We start from the raw sequence: 6,696 nt of genomic DNA, 5'->3' as shown, positions 1-6,696 counted from the left end.
TTCCCAATTGCTAATAAATCTAAGTTTGGTCTTTCATATTTTCTAGTTCATTTGGATCCACAACTACCATCTTCGATCCTATTTTTTAAGCATACAATACTTGAGCATATGAACCTCCAATGAAGAAATGAGAACTGTGTTTATGGTTAGTGTTATCATATGTAAACTCGTGTAATGGTAAGTAAGTTCCCATCTTTTTGTTCACAAGTCCTCAAGAATTTGGTTCGCTCTCTCTTTGTTGATTAATCTTAAGGTGATGGGTTGATCTATAGTCCAATTTCCTTCCCAAATTTTGCTGCTCTTAAAGATGTAAATGTCATTTGTTATCATCATAATGGTGTTGGTCTTAGGATTCATGAATGTAGGATAAATGTATCTCAGTCCTATAATAGATTTTCAAATTCATCATTCAATGTGAATGTAAAATGCTATCATTGTCAAACCTTGGGACACATTGCAAAACACTGTAAGCTTAGGAGAGCTAAGCAAAAGAAGATAGTGTCAACATCTGAATGAAATGTAAAGCAAAACACATTGGTACAATAGAAAACAAGAAAGAGACCAAACAAGTATGGGCAGAGAAAGATAAAAAAAAAAAAAGTGAGTCAATTTTGATCGTACAAAATGCCTTACATGCAGAAAGGAAAAACTTGTGGGTAGTAGACAGTGGCTACTCCAATCACATGAATGGAGACAAGAAGAAATTTATTAACTTGAAGATTGGAATGGTGGTTCAGAGAGGTTTATTCTTAGGATATTGTTTAGTCTTTGAGATTGGACATATCTCTTTGTGTTACAATGGGATAGGGATTTTGGCATTTATCTAACCAATGTATAGATCATTCGATGTACTCAGATGTACTATCAATATCCACAATGAGATCACTCAATAAGATAATACCATCTGGCTTAAACACTGGCATCCTATACTTAAATTTTATCTTCGAGATTATCAATATCCAAATTTACCTCATCTCTCAAAAAGTGAAACTTGACTGATATATGTTTAGTCTTTGAATGCAACACCGGATTCTTAGAAATGTTAATTGCACTTGAAGTGTCACAATAGATAGCAATAGGCTCATCATACACTACTTTGATAACTTTCAACATTTGCTTCATCCATACCACCTAAGTAACTACATGAGGTTTGAACCTTGGTTGTAGGCTATAAAAACAAGAAGCCCCACCATTTCACCAAAGGGTTGCCCCTTTTTATATTTAAATTTTAATAAAGGCTAAGTATAGAAAATAATTATATAAACTATTTACTAGTATCCTATCTTCAAAAAAAATTATTTATATATAACTATTATATTCTTTAAATTAATAAATTCTTTAATTTTAATCTAAAGTTTTTATTTTAAAATTTATTTATAATTAAAAATATTTGAATAATAAAAATATCAAATTATTGTTATAACATAATTTTTAAATATACAACGATTAAAGAAAATAAATGCCACTGAAAATTTTCATAGATTTTCCGCACCTGCAAAGATTCAAAGTTGGGCAGATGCACAAAATACAACTCAAGGAGGTTTACAGACCACAGTTGGCTTTTACCAATAGCAGATGGGTAGACAAAGCTTGGAAACCACAAGCTCAAAGTTCTGGCAATAAATGGCAAGTGGTTAAATCCAAGAAAAATATTCGGGCTGAGAAATTGGCTCAACATCCCCCTCTACAAGCTAGATTCCCCAATGGCAAACCTACCAAGAGAAGGAATGGAGGAAATGCAAAACCCTATTTTAGATCAGGGGAACCTAAAAGGCCCACCAAGCAACTTGTCGTGGGCATCATCAAACAAAATATTGGCACTACAAAATAAAAAATTTCCAAATAATGTGGCCATCGGTAAGAAGAATCACAATCAGATCATCTCGAGGCATGCCCCAATTGCAAAAAAAACTAAATATCTACTAAACAGCCAGCAGAGCTGAGAAGATATGAAGGCACAAATTTTGTGATTAGTGACATCATTTCAGGCTCATGTCAAAATCGTTGCAAGGAAATGGTTTTGTTTGCAAAATGGAACGGTAACATGCAGATGACTACTAAGATTGTGAAATGGTGGTATTGGGCTTACCACCACCAAGTAAGTATTTATGTCCTTCCTAAATATTTTATCTACATAGAATGTGCTATAAAATTAAAAGAGGAATTATTAAAAGGAAAACTAGTTATATTCAAAGGGTTTAGCTTTTATTTCATTAATTGGCATCAGAATTTTCAACCAAAGGAATATAAACCGAAAACCTTTCTTAGATGCATAGAAATTTCATATCTTCCCATAGAACTGTTAAATTTTGAAGCCCTTGTGGAAATTTGAAATGAAATTGGTACCTTCCTAGGTTTAGAGGAGAACTTTCGCAATTCAACTAGGGTTAGAATGCTCTTAGACGTGGATTGTAACATTTCATCCCTCGAACCTCTGGAACTAATTATCGAAGAATTGACTTACAACATCAAAGAAAAATTCTATAATGAGGGCATTAGTGGCAATGTTAGCATGGCAAAAGAAGATATAATGAAATTAAACTTGTAGTGTGCCTCTCCTGGCAAGAACCCTGGAGTCAACATTAAATTTAATCAAGATATGGGGGGTTTCTTTATGGAAGTTGCTAGCCAAAAATAGGAGATCGGTGAAGTTAATTCAGCTAACCCTATTTTCCAAGAAGTATCTCAACTATCACCTAACTCGGTGATGACAAATCAGGCAAATGGAAATGAGCAGGAGACAGTGAAAAAGTTGGAGTTCATTCAGAATTCCTTGGAGGGGGAGAGCCATGAGCATATTCCAGAAAAATTGGAAATGGTTTATGAGATCATGAGTTTGAACTCTGACTTAGAATCAGAATATGATATAGAGGATGAGAATAATGAAGTAGTAAAAAGGAAAAAACAAGAACTTATTAAAAAACTTTTGGAATTAGATTCCAGTGAGGATTTGCATGGGGATACTCAAAACAATCTTATGGTGGAAGGAAATAGTAATCCAATTGCTAAACTAGGTATTGGTCAAAATTGCCCTGATTTGGCTAGTTTGGATTTTTGGACAACTCCTAAAAAGAGGGGGAGAAATTCCCTCACAGAATTAAGGATTTCAATAGGGGAGGCTAAGGATCAAGCTAAAATCACTTATCTTTTCTACAATGGGAAGGGGGAGGGCCTTCCTAGTGAATAATGAAGATCATAACCTGGAATGTTAGGGGATTAAATGCCCCTAACAAGGAGATCTTGCTTAAGCACGGTTTAACTGTTATTAGAGCAGATGTAGTGATAATTTAGGAGACCACTCTCAGGGTTGAAGAATGGGACTGCCTAAAAAGAAAAATAGGAATTTGGAGTGTGGAACATAACCATATATGTGGGGTTGGTAATGGCATGGTTGTTCTGTGGGACCCAAGAAGGGTTAAGTATTATCTATTGGCCAACCAAACCCACTGGTAGATTGGTAGAATCAGTTGCCTTCAAATTAACACAAGTTTCATCCTCATCAATATATATGCACCCATAAGTACCAATAGAGAATGGTATGTATGGGGAGAACTGGATACTTTCATGTTGCAAGATTCAGAGCCGAATTACTTTCTTGGGAGGGGATTTCAACACCATTTTAGGATTAACAGAGAAAATGGGAGGTGTGCAGACAATTACTAGAGCACAGATTGATTTTTCGGATTGGATACATAGGAATAATTTGCTAGAGAAAAGAATGAACAATGGTACATTCACACAGAATAATAGGAGATTAGCTCCAAGTTACATAGCAGAAAAACTAGATAGGTTCATGTTTAAAGGTTATTTGGCTACTTTTCAATTTACTTTGCAATCCAATATTCTTACCTTATTAGGATCTGACCACTTTCTAGTCCTACTTGACTTGGGTATCGAAAGGAAGCCCAAGAAATGCCCTTTTAAGTTTGAAAATATGTGGTTCCAAGATAAAGACTTTATTGAACTTATAGAGCATTGGTGGACACAGGAACAGTTTCAGGGTTCCAAAATGTTTTGTTTTATATCCAAACTCAAAAATGTCAAAATGAAAATTCTTAAATGGAATCAGGAACACTTTAAGAATATCTTTGCAAAGAAGAAGGAAATTGAGAAGGAAATGGATTACATTAATGAAAGTATCATAAAAGAAGGAATGGACCAATACAAATACTTTAAGGAAAAATAAATTTTACATAAATATGAAGATATTCTAACAAAAGAGGAGATATAATGGAGGCAAAAGTCTAGGGAAAAATGGTTAGGGGTTGGAGATAGGAACTCATGATTCTTCCATAACAGTGTCAAATGTAGAAGAAACTTTAATAGGCTTAGCAAGATTAGGTGTCAGGGGGGTCTTATAGAAGACCCAAAGGAGATTACAAGGGAAATAGTCAATCATTTCAAAACAACATTAAACAACTAGGGAAGCTCAGATCTTAATTCATAGCAAGAACTACTAGATTGTATTCCTAAGATAATATCAGAGAAAGACAATAGAAGGTTGAATAGAAGCTTTTCAGTAGCAGAAATTGAGGCAGCAGTCAAACAGTTACACCCGGATAAGGCACCAGGGCCGGATTGATTCAATGCAACTTCTTCCAAAAATATTGGCATATTTTGGGAATAGAACTTTGGGAAGAAATAGAAGGCATGAGAAAATCAGGGGGATTTCTGAAGGAAATTAACAACACATTTATTGCACTAATCCCCAAGAAAGATGGTGTTGAGACCCTAGATGATTTCAAACTAGTTTCCTTATGTAGTACAATATACAAAATTTTCTCCAAAGCCCTAGCAAACTGACTAAAACCTCTCCTAGCATCCATAATTTTGAATGACCAAATGGGTTTCATCCTAGGGAGGTCAATCCTAGATGGAGTGATTATAGCACAGGAAGCCATACACACTATTCAACATAATAAAAACCCTAGCGTGGTTATCAAACTAGACATTAAAAAGGCATATGATAGAGTTGACTGGAGGTTCCTATGCAAGTGTTTGGAGGCATTTGGTTTTAATAGACAATACATCAATTTAATCTTTAACTGTATTATTATGGCAGAAGCCTTTGAAAGGGGCATTAGTCAGATTAATGCACTAGGTAGGATACAGGGTATTGCAGTCATAGAAGGAGTAGCCAATATAGCCCATCAACAATTTGTTGATGACACAATGCTCTTCAGAGAAAGTAAAGTTCAAGAGGCAAAGGCATTCAAAGATTGGATGGATTTATATGCTACTACCTCTGGGCGGGAAATAAATGCAAACAAATCAGAGGTATTTTTTTTAATACTAATCAACAATAGGAAATTGTAATTTGCCAAATTTTAAGGTTTAACAAAGGTATGCTCCCTAGCAAATACCTAGGTTGTCACTAGACAAAGGGAATAGGGTTAATAAGCTTTGGGATCCAATAGTTAACAAAATGGAAACCTAGAAAGGAAAATGGCTCTCCAATGTTAGACGAGCTACCTTACTGAAGTCAGTGCTAACTGCAGCTCCAGCATACCAAATGTCATGTCTCCCCTTGAATGTTGGAGCCAAAGCTAAAATGGATAGAAAAATGAGAACCTTTTATTGGCGAGGCGTATCAGAGGATAAGAAAGTGGCCTTAATAAGTTGGGATAATATTTGTAGGCCAACTAGTTTAGGAGGCACAGGTATACGTAGTCTGAGTTGGTAGAGTAAAGCTCTAGGTGCCAAACTAGTTTGGAAAATGTATAAAGATCCTAATAGGAAATGGATGAGAATTATTCAGAAAAAGTATTTAAGTGGATCGAACCTGGACAATATTTTTAAAATAGCTAATCCACCAACATGTTCCTAGGTATGGAACTTTATCTTGAGTTGTAGAGGCTTGATATTGGAAAGTTTGTCCTAGGACATAGCGGATGGGACCAAAGTCCTCTTTTGGGAAGACTCATGGGGAGGATATGTAACCTTGGACAACTTGATTATTTCTCCTAGAGTAAAAGAGACACTAAAAGTAGCCTTGGTAGAGTATTTAAGAAATTATGTAGAATTTCCTAACGGAGACCCCATGCTAGGTTGGAAGTGGAGGAGCTTGGACAACATCCCACTTCTTGAAGAAGAAAAATAAGAATTTAGGAATATTCTATCTTCTAGGATTGTTACATTTAAGAATGGGAGAGATGGGATGATTTGGGTGGGTGTTGGCTCTAAGGAATACAAAGTCAAGAATGGGTACTTAAAATTAATTAAAGGTCAGCAATGGGAAAAGACAGAGATACCGATACACTTTTGTTGGGACAAAGAATGTCTAGCCAAAGTAGGTATGTTTCTTTGGGCAGCATTGCAAAATAGGATGTTGACAGTAGATCTATTTAAGAAGCTAGGCTTTGAAGGACCATCTAGATGTCCTCTATGTGAGAATAGTGAGGAATTGATTGATCATCTACTGCTATCTTTCTCATATTCCTCGAAGTGTTGGAGTTGGTTGTGCTCTAATCTCTACTAGAATTCTGCTCTTTCAAACAACTTATTAGAAGTAATGAAGAGTTGGCCTGACATTGGCAAAGGTAGTCTGTATGGAGTCTTATGGAAAATTTCTCCCTCAATATTAGTTTGGGAGTTATGGAAGGAGCGTAATAGAAGGATATTTTAGTATAGGAAGATGAATAATTATAGCCTTCAAAATAAGATTGAAGCAATTATTATTGAAAGAGCTAATAATAG

This window comes from Cryptomeria japonica, chromosome 4 (genome assembly GCF_030272615.1).
Source record: "Cryptomeria japonica chromosome 4, Sugi_1.0, whole genome shotgun sequence".
Taxonomy (NCBI): Eukaryota; Viridiplantae; Streptophyta; class Pinopsida; order Cupressales; family Cupressaceae; genus Cryptomeria; species Cryptomeria japonica.
The sequence above is the reverse complement of the archived record's forward strand: the minus strand, read 5'-3'. Positions refer to the sequence as shown.